This window comes from Malurus melanocephalus, unplaced genomic scaffold (genome assembly GCF_030028575.1).
Source record: "Malurus melanocephalus ecotype Western Australia unplaced genomic scaffold, MMel_1.1 scaffold_3, whole genome shotgun sequence".
Classification (NCBI taxonomy): Eukaryota; Metazoa; Chordata; class Aves; order Passeriformes; family Maluridae; genus Malurus; species Malurus melanocephalus.
The window spans coordinates 5,207,564-5,223,520 of NW_026623235.1; positions in this window are offsets into that span (position 1 = coordinate 5,207,564).

Below are 15,957 nucleotides of genomic sequence, written 5' to 3' on the forward strand. Positions count from 1 at the left end.
GCTCAGCTGCTGGGGTCTGATGCCTTTGCACACCATGAGCTCCTCACTGAGTTTTCAACAGCCCTGTAAAGTGCCATTTACCCYCCTGCCCAGTCCACTGAACAAGGGAGATGTGTCCAACCAGATTCCTTCTGGACATAAATCAGCACCACTTTGGAGAGCTGTACTCAGCCTTGCTAACAAGGATTGGGCCAGCAAGCAGGTAAAAATAAAAAATATGTTGTCTGAAGAAACAGCTTTCAAACATTCATGAGGGTTCCAGATAGGGGCTCCTGTTTCCGTTGAGYAAACCCTGAAACCCATCCTGAGACCCCACAGTTTGCCAGATTCTTCACACAGATAAGGGCAATAGCCGAATTCTAGCCGTTTTAGTATTATTTTTCATTATTGAATTCAAGGTGAAAGGAAACTGAAAACAGCTTGTCCTGTGCAGTTTCTGAAATATCAGCAATGTGGTTCATGAGTGACTTGAAGTTTTGAGGAACTTAAAAAAATTGGGTTAGACAGTCAATTCCCTGACTGCACAAGCTCAGTGCTTTCTAGTAAAGTACCCAGGAGTAACAACACTGGCTTCAAAAAGAAATTGCATAGCCTGAATCAGTAGTAGCAGCATTATAACAAGCTGGACAAAAGTGGTTRAATGAGCTTTGAGGTTTTTAGTTTCACCCTCAAGTACTTTTGTCCCACTACATTTGCCCTGCTTTTCGACTTTAGCAATTTCTGGAGATGATCCATAGAACATGTGTTGCTGCCAGTCAGTTTTCAGCAAGCAGAAGGATCTGTTGTTGAACTTCCCATATATTACTGCAGTTAGCACACTTCTTTTTGGGTTTAAGGAAACTGGCTGTGTTCCTCTGAGACTGCAAGTTAACACTTCTTTGTAAATGAGAGTGAAAAAATGTAAAAACCTCAAGAATTCACAGCAACACTGACCTATGAAAATTAATACCAAGGTGGCTTGGGGCTCTCTTTCATGCTGGCTGTTTTCTGACAGGTTGGCAAAAATGCTTAGTCTGTTCTCTTATGGGTATTTCTAGAGAAACTGCTACCATAAGTGCATGGGCATTGAGATTTTCCTTAGAGTAAATAGATTCCAAGGCAACAAAAAAAAAGAGAAATTGAAGAAATAAATGAAGCAATGTAGAAAGGGTAAATCAGGTGGGATCCATCAAGGTGAGGTCCAGAAATCCAACAAGATTTCTGTCTTGTTGGGCAAAGGAAGGAAGGGTCCATCATCAGCTGTAACTATTGACAGTGTGGGTGTCACACCTCACTCCTCACTCGGATTCGCTCTGTAGCCCATGTGAAGAAAATTCACTTCTGGAGAGCAACACCTGTGTTTAGAGTAGAAGCATTTGTTCATCTCCACTGGCCATGACACAAGGTTAGATGTGTAGTCATCAAAAATGTCACTCACAGCCCCCTCTTCATAGATGCATCTTCAGTTTTAGGCACTGAGGTTTCCAGCACTGAAAGCATCTCTGTCTTGGCAGCACTGAGCACCTTGGCTTGCCTGTTGAGCCTGAATTATTCCCACATCTGCAGACTCGACATTCCCTTCCCAGCTGTGCATCCAGCACTCAGTGTGGCAGGTTTTCTCACGATATCTTTAGGGCACCAAATATTCAAGGAGACCTGAACTCCAACCTCAGTAACCTGTGCTTGTCAGGATCAATGGCAAAACACGGAATGAGAAACATCTTCCTTGTACTGCCCAAGGGCWTCTCCATCCYTGCATCCCRGGATGGCTCCCACATGCTACATGTATGCCAGTGCCTGGAATTGCTCTACTATTCACAGAATAATAAACTTCTAATCAAAGAGAAAAAGAAGCTAGAACAAATCTTTACAGCCCTTGAAAAAGTGTTTCTCATTGGGCTTTCCATCTTTGAAGTGAGACCTGACAAAGTCTTTGGGGCACAACAAAAGACCAGGAAGGACTTCAGTCACCCCTTTCATATATACGTACATGTATAACAAAATAAATATTGCTGAAAAAATTCATTCCAGAGACTCTAAGCCCTGCTGATCCAGCCTTTCATTCATTCCTAATGCTGAAGATCACATCATTTGAAATGCTCGGGAGTTACTGATCAGATGTTACAGTGTTATTAATTGAATGCTGGAGACACAAAAAAATGCACAATGAAAGAGGTAGGTCCCTGAAGGCAGACAGGCAATATGTAAAAGGRCATTATAGAATGCACAGGCCAAACTTTTCCAAAAAAGCAGGTGAAATAAGGCTTTTAAATGCAGATTTCAGCACCAGAAAGAAAGAGTCTCAACTACAACAAATCAGGCCTCACCCTTGGGTCACATTGGCTTCTGCCTAAACAGCACCTTGAACTCCTCCCAGAAGTCCTGTGCTATCCTGAATACATGACCGATTCCTGGGTCCAACCTCCTACAGAGACACCTTGATTTTACAGAGGTTTGATATAAATGTTCAAGATGTGCTTTACCGTYCAGAGGGCTGAAAGATGGGCCATGTTTAACACATAGGTAGATATTTCCATTGCAGAAATGACAGCTACATTTAAATTGGTGTTGGTCTGTAACTAAGCTGCAGATTTTGCCATTTTGCTGCCATACTGCACACCGGGAGAGGTAAATGTGTGGATTGAGCTTCCAGAGTATCTAATTGTGAGCTTGTTAAGAGCCAGTTTAGGATGCTTATTGCTAGCTTTGTAAGTCTACTAATCTCTTTGGGTACACAAAGCAGTAAATATACATGGGCAAGCACTGTTTCAGCCCAAAGACAGGAGAGAGACAGATTTGGGTATAACAGCAGGTCAACAGGGTGCACCTAAGTCAACACTTCTATTTTTTAGCAGAAAACTGAGTTGTATGAATGTTTTTCCCTGAAAGGGTAAGAAGAGAATTTCAGGTTTTCCATAAAAAACAATAAACTTTCTTGAGGTAAAAAGGTCTGGTTTGGGTTTTTCTCTTMCAGGTCTGCAAAGTTACAAATCCAAGCTATTAAAAGGGAAAATAGATAGATTTTCCAGTCATCACGAGAAAACATGACTAGTTCAGGAGAGACCCTTGCATAAAGCAGACCATGTCAGTGTGCCTCTTGGGAACAGAAGGAGAGCCCTGTGAAGGTGCCCCTGTTCTTTAAAGTGGTTTTAGCATTATTTTATAGACTTGAGAGMCATAAATTGCTGGAAGCTCTGTGGTACTTACAAGAAGCACAGATTTGCCCTTGAATGGGATCTGGGTTTGTCATTAAAGGGTGAATATCAGCTGTCCCTTTCCACTCACACACTTTGAGCTGCAGGGCTTGTCTGCTTTCACCCAGTGTATGGGCCACAGGGAGTAGGAGATTGTTTATAGGTTACACAGCCTCTCCACAYAGAGACTCTCAAAATGAATGAATATATTTCTACCCCTCCTCCCCAGCACTCCTTTTCCTGGCTGGGGAACTATAATTGTTCCGATTTATTCATTCAAACTAAAGCAAATCTTGTCCATGATTTGCAAGGTCCGGATATTGAAAAAAACAGTATTTTTAATGAATCCCTAAAGTTCCTTCAGTTCCTCTTAGCTGCACAAAAATAACTATTTTACAAACCCCYTGTGAATCAAAAATAGAACATTTTGCCAGATCGTGTACAGTATCAACAAGAACATTCAAAATAGCTGACAACCCAGATTGCAGCGTGAATATCTGCAAGCAAAAATACTCGTACAATTCAGACATTGAAGAAGCTATAACCAGGCTTACAGGTAAATTATTTCCAAGCCAAATATAAGCAAAAGTTGATACATCCTAACATTAGTTACCTCCAGTCAGCTCCATTCCTCGCAGGAGCTCTTTTTGTTCATTGTYTTGGGCTCCCTCTGACAGAAGATTGATATATGTTACAAGAGGTATTGCAGTGATTTTACTATCAAATAACATGTGTGGAGAAAAGTGCCTGCAGACTGTGGTGGCAAAGGCTCAGTCTGACAAGGACCTCTAGGGCAGGGAGTGTATTATCCTTGTCACCTGGCCAAGTTCTCACAGAGCAGCGGTTCACTTCTCCCTGTAGCTTTTGTCTAAAGCCATGTGTGACCACCACTTGTGAGCTGGCTTTAGAGAAAAGAGGATATGCATGAGAAGGGCTCTCTGCTCTATGTTTCAATAACAATTTAAATTTTCAGCATTTTAGCACCTATTCCCTTTAACCCTCGGAAAATTATAGAGGTATATATATATATATACCCCAAAATCTTAGCTGGAAGCATCACCATCTTTTGGAAGCTCTGACAACAGAATTAAGATTTATTAGCTTCTCTTTGACTCAGTGTACCAAAACTTTAGCAACAATCCCGTTTAGAGCCAATATTTTAGGCCCATGTCAGTTGCATAACAGCCACACCTCTTAGCACTGAAATAAAAGCTATGCTGTAATATGAACACTTGGAGTAACATCTATCACTGAGTCAAATTTGCTTGCATGATTTGTGAACATATCTAATTCTCCTTCTAATCATCACATTAAAACACATGACCATAAAATCYGTATTGTTATTTACACCCATTAGGACTATGCTAAACAAGGCAACAAACATACAGTACCWCAGAGGTATTGCATGTCAGTGCTATTACTAAAACCATAATATGAACTWTGTTTCCTAATGAGTTATAAACCATAAAATCCCCTGATAATAAAAGTGTTATTAAAATAATATTAGGGTTAAAGCAAGAGCTGGCTCAGATGCCTAATCCACTTTTATCCAATATGAAACAGAGGTTGAGYGACACAGCATGTACCTCCTCTGACACAAAATTGGTAGGGATTCAATGGTTTCCCAAGTCTTACCATCACAACTGTATTACCCCAGTATAAAATAGAGCTTACAGGTGATGGTATTCATTATTATTACCCCTAAGCCTTTTCCAGAACAAAGAGAAAAAGATATAAGTGAGATCTGGCTGTCTTGAGTTGCTGTTTCTTTCTGCACATTTTTGCTACATGTAGTTTAGTCAACACAAGTTCTTTGCCTTTCTGATGACTYCTTCCCCTTTAACTGGAGCTGTCCTTTGTTAGACCACATCTATGCACATCTCCAAAATCAATTCACTAAGTGAACACTGCTGACTATATGGCTGTGATAATTCTGAGAGATTTGGTATATCCAAGAACAGAGTAAGTACATGCAGCAGATTAGGAGTATTATAATTATGTTTGCCTCCGTTCCCTCCCTTCCTGCTGCTTCTCAGGTTGCTTGTTGAGCATCTCATTCTCTTCATCACAGAAATTATCTCTAAGAACTTCATTAAATGATGTCCCCAGGTGCATACCCAGCCTTAGCAAGCACTGTTATCCAGGATATTTGACAAGGCTGGTCCATGTGAACTCCCTCTCAGTCATCCTCTCTAGTGATCTTCCCAAACTTCCTAATCTTCTTCAACAAACTTCTTTTAATTAAAAATTTAGGTTATTTCCCATGAAGGCAGACCAAGTGGTCATCTAGCCCAGTGAAAACAGGACATATTTCTTCAAAGTGCATATTAGTAAGTTTTTCCCAGTCTCAGAGGCTTATGAAGTTTTTTCTGAATGTTTTATGATTTCTTAATGCCAGGTTTAGGCTGCAGGTAAGAGGCTTGAAAGAGGCTTTCAAGTGATCTTGCATAGTGCCCATGCAAGTCACTCAGCTACACCATCCTCCAAGTGTAAGATTCAAGTAWTTTTTCTTGAAATCAGGATTGTGACAGATCAGTAAGCACAATGGAATACAAAGTTAGATGGATGAACACGTCCCAGTGTATCAACTCATTAATCTAATATGGCTGAGATATTTATGACCCAGAGACACAAAACTGTGCTGCCTGTGAAYACGCTGAGAAAGTGAAGAACTGGTGCTGAATCAATGCTGAATCAGCCTTAGAGGATGCACATTGCACCATCCTTTATGATCAAAGAAAGAGAGAGGAGGTAATGAGCAACCAGCRCTGCCACCATCCCACACAGAAACCCTCCCGCCACACACCACAGAGCACCATTGAGCACACAGATTCTGTTCCATGGGAAACAAGGARTTTCTGCTCACCACAAGCAGCTCTGTGATTAGTGGCAGTATCAGAAGAATCCCTGCCAGCMGATGAACTCCTAGCCTGTACTCTTTCCTAAGCAGATTTCTTAAGTACCATTTAAATAAACAAACCACTGTTCCTGGTTTGCCAWATGAATAAGGGGAAATACTTCAAATATTATGCACACCAACCTCATTCCTGGGATTGCAGTTAAATACATCCTAACTTTGCTGCCCACTTTTCTGTTCACCCACATCCATCCCATTATCAACCAGAGGTTTTTCTGCCCTACAAACTTCCTTTCTCAGAATCCCAACAGGCAGCAGCAGCTTGGTGCCATCAGTTCAACTCTGCCACWCTTTCCCAAATTGTCTGTTGTAGCTGCAAAGCAACAGCAAAATTAGAAAAAAAAACTCTCCCTTCCAAAGCAAGTCATTGTTTTGGGCCTCACCATGCTCTGCTACTTCCTCTTGYCATGGACTGTGCTTCTGTGCACAGAAAAGGCTGCGACACCATGGCAATGGATTTGGCAGGAGCATGAAGGGATGAGGAAAGGTGAGAAATCCTCTGCRACTTGGAAKGAAAACAAGAAAAAAGTAGGACTAGRAGCCAGTGGCTGGAAGGAGCAGTGAAATGAGAGCATAGGATGCTGTGAGGAAGCCAGGGATGGACTAGAAGATCTGGAATCAACATTCAAACTAAACAGCTCCTCAAGTTCTCCATGCAGAAGCTGGTGGGATTTGGCTAATGAAGGAGATCAGCAGAAGCACAGAAAGCAGGAACACAAATCAAATGGTAATCTAGGACTTAGTTTTRCAAAAATAATGGCCACAGKCCTYCATTTTCAAYAGWCTAAGCAATATTTTTACTTGTATTKTTCCTTATTCCCTTAGGGGCTTCCTAGGAAATTCTGTTCTTCTCGTCTTCAGCCTGTTCTTTGGCTTTTGTGGTCCAGTTATCGAGAGAAACTGGAAACTGCACCTGTGTATTTGATGCCAGCAATGACACAAGAAAAATGCAAGGGGAGTCTCCTCTTCCCACASAGTTGACCTAAAGCATGTGCTGAATAGCATGGGCTTCATATTMAGCTCTATCAATGATGTGAGGGACAGAATTCAATGTCATGCCTTGAATCCCCACACAACCACACAGCTGGTGAAAAGCTCATTGGTGTTTGGAAAATCAGAATTCACTTGGAAGAAAAGTAAAAACATTGTTTTTCAGGTAATGCACTCTTGGTTCCACCCTGATCACTATTACTCTGTGTTCCAGATGCTGCAAGAAGGCAAAAACCTTTTTCCAGCTAAAATAACCACAGTAAATTTTTACTTAGGACTGGATACGCATTCCAAGTGCCAAAATTAAAAATCAGTGCCATAGAAAAAGAATGCTGATCCAAATAGACTTACAGTTACCAGAATCTCTGAATAAAATCAATGGAACAATAAACTGTCAGACAGATGCCTATCAGCACTTGGGAAACCTCCATTCCCTATGGGCTACAGGTGTAGCTGTGCAAAGAGCTGCTGCAAGGGCTATGGTAGCAAACCCCAGCAAACCTCCAGACACAGCAAACACACAGCAAAGATGCTCCTGTAAACAACACAGGCAGAACAAGGAGTGAGAAAGGAAAAACAAGTCAGAAGTTGTAGCAATTTTCCCAAGAGCCAAGAATAAAATTCCARTCTTCTAAGTTCCATCCTAAAGCCTTTTCTACTTTCCACTAGGGTCTTGCTGTTTGCTTCTTCTCAAATTCTAAAGCCCAGCCTTGTGTGAATTTCTGGAAAAGGGCTGATTTTTCTTTTCTGTTAGTGACATCCCAAGCAATAGGCAATGCCACTTAAGTGATGCCCCATTATCAATTCMTGTCCTGACAATGAGACCTGAGACCACTCAGCCTGGCATAAGAAAATGAACCCACTCAAGGATTTTTAAGCGGGGTACTTGGCAATTCTTTCTTGACAGGAAGGAGTAAAAGTAGCAAATATTTCACTTCCCATAACCCACATATCCTAAAGTACTGCTGGATTCTCTCGAGTCTCCAGCCATAATTAGCATGATTAATTGCAGTGGCAAAAACAGCAGGTCTTCCTCACCAAATCTCCTGCATGACAACGTTTTGTTAGTGTGTGAGAAGACAGTGAAGTTCCAGCTGATGATAGAAGAGTGACGGTTCTTGTGCACATGTTCCAGCTGGGATCACACAAAAAAGTTAAAATATGTAAAAATTCACGCTTTTGTCTCTTTCCACATATGCTTTGTGTGTAATTTCACTCCTTGTTTCTCTATATGTAACACCTTTYACCTTATTTCACTTCTGCACACAGCTGTATGATTTTAACTCACACCATTAATTGGAGAAGATTACTGATAGAAGTATTTTTAGATACTTACCTTTTTTATAACTARGTAATAAAGGAAAAGAGAAAACATGAAAAGCTGTCATTTAATCAAATGCTTGATTTCCATTGTCCTGGTCAGTGAGTCCTTAAGAGGTTYCCTTGGCTCTGATGGACAGCTCAAGACTGGAGTTCGACCCTCAGTATGGACTTTGTGCACTTCCTGACACATATATCTAAAATCTGCCCTGTTTCAGAATTGTCCCTTCTTCTGTGTCTTGACAGTTGCAAGAAAAGGAGGAATCTGTAACAAACAAATATCTGATCCTTTGTGATAGAAGTCCCAAAGATACATATCAGCCAGCTACTACTCCCACCATCAGAAACGAGGATGGTGCCCCAAACAAGATTTCAGTTTCTGCCAAGTCCAGAATCCTTCACATCACCGGGTCAACAGGAGGTGCAACCCTCTGGCTACAGCCCACTGGCCTCCTGTGGCCCATGAAGCCTCCCCACTGTGTCTTCAAATGCAAAGTGTCTGCTCCACGTTATTGTGCTTCCAGCTCGCCCTCCTTGGGGACGGTACGTGGGAGTGTCTGTGGGGGACAGAATCATCACCCTGATTGTCAACAGCTGCAGCAGTGCAGAGAGCCAGGAACAGCCAGGGATGAGCAAGGAGAAGGATGGAGTCAGCACAGTCAAATTCCTTCAGCACTAGAGGTTTAAACCTATCCTGGCCTTTTGACTACACATGCACCAGTAAACTGACAGGGCACAGGTCTGAGTGATATCTCACGGCCACCCTTACCATCAACTCCAAATATCAGTGCTGRCCACARTGGAGGAGTCATCCCAATGCATGTCTTTGACCCACCTCATTTAAAGGGAAGAGTTTAGACACACACACAGGCCAGAAAACAGTCCTGACTTACTCTCTTTAGTAACACAGGTGTGGACAAAGGGTGAGAATACTGCATTGCTATCTATATTTTTCTTGTAGCCTGTGGATGGATTTGAATGATTGCATCTCTCACAGAGCGCACCATAAAAAACACACCAAACTAAATTGTCTGCAAGTCTGTTCTGGAAKTATATTTGGGACTAAAAGCTTGTTCACAGAAGCAGTGGACAGTCAGATTCAGTTGTTGCATTGGCATCATTTGTGCTCTTGAGCACAATCATTTGTGCATTCCCCAGCACATTGCACGTACACCAACACCACATGTGCAGCTCACAGTGCCTCACGAGCAACCACAGCTGGGACACACAGATGTTGCAGTCAGAAGTCCCCTGAGAAGCTGCCAAGGAGGGGGAAGTAGATCTTGCCCATTTAAAGAGCCTGCTAAATCAGGGTTGAACCCATGAGTGCTCTTTTGTATCTCATACGCCTCCGTGTGGCATTCAAAGTGCAGATTTTCTTTTCTGCCTCAGAAATAAAAGGTTCGGTAATCAGCAAGCCATTATTTGAATAGGCATGAGATGAATTCCTGCAGCTGACTTTTGGAATCTCCAATTTCCTCCTTGGTAGCTTTCATAAATGATAGTGAGACTGAAATGGATAGGTACCCTTCCTTGGAGGTTATTAAAGTAAATATAGCATTAACTGGATTTGGTCCCAGTGGAAGTGTACTTTGATCTTCAGTCTAGGTAATATTTCTCTTCCTCTCTTCAGATGTACTCTATCTGCTCTCTTCAGAAGTGACAATTGCAAGACCATCAGTTATTTAAAAGGTCTGCCATGGCAGGATTTTAAAAGCAGACTCCAGTGCAMAAGCTCCTCTTTCTGAGGCTTAAACTACACAATTTCCACAGCCTTTTATCACACTAAATACTGGAGATTTTCAAGAGAAAATGAGCTAGACACCCTCAGTCTAGATACCCCTTATCTACTCTTTCCTGGAAAAACAAGATTCATGACCCCAAATTAAGCACAAAGGAAAATGAAGCACTGACAAGGATTCCAGGCTTTCAGTTTCAAAGAGAGAGTAATGCTGTGTCYTCAAAAATATTTGGTGTTTGTTGTGAGCTAATCTTCACTAGAGATTAAATAACTCTCATTAAATTAAGCAGTGCTCAGTGTTGGATGTGAGGCTGAATGGAAGTTTAGGACTCAGCACTTCCCAATTACCTTTATTCCCAGACCACCCCTTCACATGAGCATCATGTTTCCTTGMATATAGCTTGTCTCATTGAGGCTCTCAGTACCATCCTACCACTTGGGAGATCACAGCTTTTATAAGTGCATATGATCTTAAACCCCTGGTGTTYGTAATGAAGGGAACACAAAATCTTTCAGAGACACATCATAATAGGCTACATCAGTTCCTCCACAAGACAGTGATTTTTCCCCACTCCCTAAATATGGTGGAWGAACAAACTCATGACACAACATTTATGCAAATCAGCAGGCGAGCGGATGCAGGAAAACCACTCATGGAAAGGTTTCTGCATCCCATTAGTGTTTAGTGACCAGCTAAAAACTATTTTTTTTCTCTGGGTGAAAACATCACAGATGTCTATCAGGGAACATGATATGATGTTCAGCCAAATCATACAACACTGAGATTCMGTTTGAGCCAGAACGATGATGTGTCACATGTGCACAGCAGAAAAAGGAACTTTCCCCAAACCTTCAGAGTGAAATTTGTGCCCAGAGTTTAGAACAATTACGTTTTACAATGCTGCATCTCCGAGTGTCTCTGACTGGCAACAGATGATGTGAATTAAACAGTAGATTACGTCAACACTGCCAGATGTTATGCTAGCCATGACTCCTTCTCTTTAAGGAAAATTTGTGTCATGAAACTCCTGACTTTCTTGYTCAAACAGTGGTGAATACACAGCCGTGCTACATATCTTGGGCCAGGAGCTTGAATTTTCTCGTCATCCAGAAGGACTACAGATGTAAGTGGAGAAGAAAGTGGAGCTTTCCACACTACAAGAATGGTGACTTCCCTGACAACAGCAGGTCAGGTGATGTGGCAAGGTTGTTGAAAGTTGGACTGACCAGTCCTGCCTCTGAATTTCCATTTGCTACTTCTTTTGTGTATCTGAAATTGGCCACTGTGAGAGAYTGTAAATCATTTAATGTATTGTAAATTTTCTTCTCCTGCTGTATGGTGCCTTGAATGTGGGAAGGGGACATGTCTATATGCTCCTAGGCTCAAATTATTACAGTATGGCTATTCTTCAACACCAGGGGAAGACCAGAGGAGAAGAGATTTCCTCTCCACACACCACACAGATGATCTGTCTAGGAAAGGAAAACAGAATCCCAGTACCCACCTGATGTTGTCCTCCATGGCAGCACTCACCCCAGTGGTGCTGCATGAACTTACCTCATCTGGCCTAGTGTGTGAAGTGTAACAGAACCCACAAAGGAGACAGAAAGTTAAATCTGGAATGCATTTAGACAGCATTACAGAAAGGAACTAAGCACAGCTGAAATGTAACGAGCACTCCAGAAAACCAGCCCAACAACACTGATTAATTGCACTCAGCCTTTTCAAAATGAGATCTTCAGAAAATCAGATCATCTCCAAATGGAGAGAAAACAACGAGTAATGAATAAAACAGCCAAGACAGTAGTAAGCTAGCTTCTAAAAACTGTTGGGATTTGAAAGAATTATACATTAACTCTGCTATTTAAGTGATTATTTTAAGCATGGCTCCCCATGGGTCTGATCCAATGCTGACGAAGTCATCATCCAGAAACAAAGGCTCATGGCTCCACTCTGAACTGCTGCACCTTTGTGTAATGAGCTCYGCTATGTATGTGCCCCATAAATTACATCTGCATGGTTTACTTACTGATAATGATATAAAACATTACCAGGGCTGAAGCCTCAAGGAAGAAAGGAACATTGCTTAAGGCTGTCCCACTCATATAGCAAAATGCAGCAGGGTAAAACCTAAGTCAACAAAAATTTAGGCTGAGAAAAAAAATCAAGCAATAATGTGTGTAAGACTGTTAAATATCCTTCCCAGACCAGAGAGAAAAATCTCCCTAAAAACCAGATTAAACAAGAAACTTGTCATTAAACAAGAAACTTGCCAGTATGCTGCAGACAATAATTCTTTTCAGTGGAGTAGGTGGTCTGAAGAGGTGCTTCACATCAAAATTCGGTGGCACAGGTATTTATAACCCATCTCCCAGATAGTGCCTCGAGAGAAACACACATCTACTTCAAGAACTGCTGTCATCTCTAATTTTGGAGACTAGTTTCAAGAACGTGCCTGCCCTGCACACCAGCTTAGAGCACAGCAATGAAAATCTGCTGCTGCCCCTTTGGTGCTGCTTGGAGTGGTRAGCTCTGAGAAACCCTGCACTTCCCTCATTATCATGTGCGCATCACTGGCTCCTTAGCTAAGGTGCCATGGAGGGACACTAAAGCCTCACAACCTTTTCCAGATCTACTAGCACATCTCAAGCCAGCTTTGGCACCCAAGCAGCCCWCTCCTCTTTGCTGGTGCACTGGCAGAGGATGGAATAGTTGTTTTTTTTTTTCATAGTAGCTCATAAAGTACTATGTTTTAGATGTGTGATTAAAACAATGTTGATGAAACCCTGATGCTTTTGTTATTGCTGAGCAGGGCTTACAGAGCATCAAGGCCTTTTCTGCTTCTCACACTGCCCTGRCAGAGAGGAGGCTGGGGGCCACAAGGAGCTGGGAGGGGACCTCCTCAGGACAGCTGACCCCRACTGACCAAAAGGATATTCCATACCATACAGTGCCATGCTCAGCATATAAACCTGGGGAAAGAGGGAGGAGAAAGCAATATTTAAGGGTAGGGTGGATTGTCTTCCCAAGTAACCACTGCACATGATGAAGCTTTGCTTCCTGGAAATGGCCRAAAATCTGAAGAGAGGTGGGAAGTGCTGAAAGAATTCCTTGTTTTATTTTGCACTGCTTACTTGTATGCACAGTTTTTGCTTTAGTTATTAAACTTGTTCAACTCAACCCATGAATTTTCTCACTTTTACACTTTCATTCTCTCCCCCAACCCACTGAGGGAATAGTGATCAAGATGCTGTGTACGGCTGAGTTGTCTACCAGCACTGAAACCCAACAATCGGTTACTCTGGCCTGACCCAGAAAGGGTGGAATTCCACCCAATGAGCAGAGTCCTCACCAATGTCTCTAATGAACATTGCAGGAAATGAAAGAATATGGGGAAATTTGTTTTCTGGGAGAAAATGAGTTTTGAAATAAAAAGCAGATTATGAACGTCAAACACATGTTACAAAGCTTTGTGAGAACATGAAACTTGGGTAATGACCACCAATACCATGGGTAGAAACTTCACACAGTCACAGCAGATTACAAAAGAGACAACACAACAGAGCAACACGGGAAGAGCCTTTTGGAGCCACTTCCATGCTTATCCATGTACCATGGAACCCATGGTTCCTCTAATAARCATCAGGCACTTAACTGTAGTGTTTATGCCAGMCTAGAAAGSAGAAGGCTTTGGGGTGACCTAATTGCAGCCCTTCAGTACCAACAGGAAACATGGAAAGGGAGTATTGGTAAGAGCAGGCATTGACRGGACAGTGGGGAAYGGCTTTAAACTGGAAGATAGTAGATTCAGATTAGGTTTTAGGAAGAAATACCTTCACCCTTAGGATCATGGGGCACTGGAACACATCACCCAGAGTAGCTATGGAAGACCCATCCCTGGAAGTTTTCAAAGCCAGATGGSATGGGGACCTGAGAAAACTGGTATAGTGGAACRTGTCTCTGATGACAGCTGAGGGCTTCGAACCAGACGATCTTTGTGGTCCCTTCTAACACAAGACTTTTTTTTGATTCTGTGGTACTTCTCTTCTGTAGTTGCAGGAAAAGAGGCACCTTCAGAAGGAAAGTCAGGCAACAGCTATTATCCCTCCCTCTTAACTTACATGTTGATTTAGCATGTTATCTTGGGCATTACAACAGGCGTTCCAAGTTAGGAGGCCAAAAGCAGACCAACAGGGCCAGGTAGGTTACTGCAGACATCCAAGATGATTCAAAAGAAAGAACTGTGCTTAGACCACTGAAACGCRCTAGATATCTGTCAAAGTGAGGAAACACTCAGGATAATTCTACTAGGAACCTGCCATCATGGTTAAGCCAGCATCAACCCACTACAACTCTCCAAAACTGACTATTTATGGTGAATATCATAAAGGCGCCACAGTTACAGAAAGTGCAAGAGGTTTGGACTTTGGGCCCATCAAGAGGCTGATGGAGATCACAGCTTCCCCTGCCTCCAGAGCAAGGAAGACTAATTTGGTCTGCCACATCTCACCAGCAAATTGGCCATGGACTTAGCGGCCCTCATCCAGACTCACCAAGCCTTTCTTGTGAGTGACCYTCTTGTGTTGAGGGTCCCAGAGCTGGACACAGCACCACAGGTGGGATATTACAAGAGCAGAGGAGAGGGGGAGGATCACCTTCTTCAACCATGAACTGTTGGCCATGAATCTTTTGATGCAKCCCAGGGTGCAGTTGCTTTTCTGGGCTGCGAGCAAACATTGCCCATTCCCCATTTGCAACTCACAGAGCCCCTGCTCTGGTTTCAGCAGGTTTGCTAAAACATTTCTCTGTGATTTCCAGCTCATGTTCTGCATTGCATTAGCAGGCTCTACTCTAAACAACCAGCTTATTCTGCTTCCCCTCCTGGGAGTCACTCTGTGGGTATATGAGGGTCTCACGGCCAGACAATTTATCATTAAAATACAGTATCCCATAACCACGCCAGCAGTAAGTGAAACTATGATACATGACTGTTGAAAAGACTCAGAGCTCCATCTCACTACATTGGGTGAGAATTAATTCAAAGACTGTAAGCAATCAACATGTGGTATTGTTCTAATAAATATTCAAAATGACAACCATAAGGCCCAGCCAATGCCAGGAAAGCAAATGTCCATACAAATTCTCTGTGGTAAGCACTCTCCGCACTTAATATATCCCTAGAGGCTACTGTTGTCATTACTTCATGTTTCAGTTATTTTGAGTTTTTCCACTTCTATACACTTCTTCACTAAATCCCTGTGACTGGTTAAAGCCCTGTGAACCCATCTATCCACTGTGCAGTGTAAAGGGATGTCTAAGGCACAGATACACTCCAGTCTGTAATATGGGAGCAGCATGATGGGTTCATTCCTATCAGAGCTCAGGTATTTTGTAGAAGAGTGTTTCTAGTTGTGCAGGATTTGCACCAAGCATCTTCCACTCTGCTACCTGACTGATGAATTCTCCTGGCTTTGAAAAGGAACAAATCGACCATTCTAATTTTTCACCATCTGTGGCAGCAGCGTTAAGATTTGTAGAAAATTTGCAGCAAAATGCTGTAGGGATAACATCTAAGCTCTCCTCCAAACTTAGGAACAGCAGCATGTAATGCAGTCACACAGAAAAATAAAAGGGCAGTCAGTTGCTTAAATATTGAGAATCTCAAGTGGTTTTTCAAAGGTACAACCGTTAATATCAATTGCACAAAAGAAAAGATAGTCTAGAAATTTTAAAATTAGTGTGAAACTTAGGAGACCTGAAGGAATATCTGCATAAAACATGTCTAAGAACAAAAAATCCAATTAACCTGTAAACA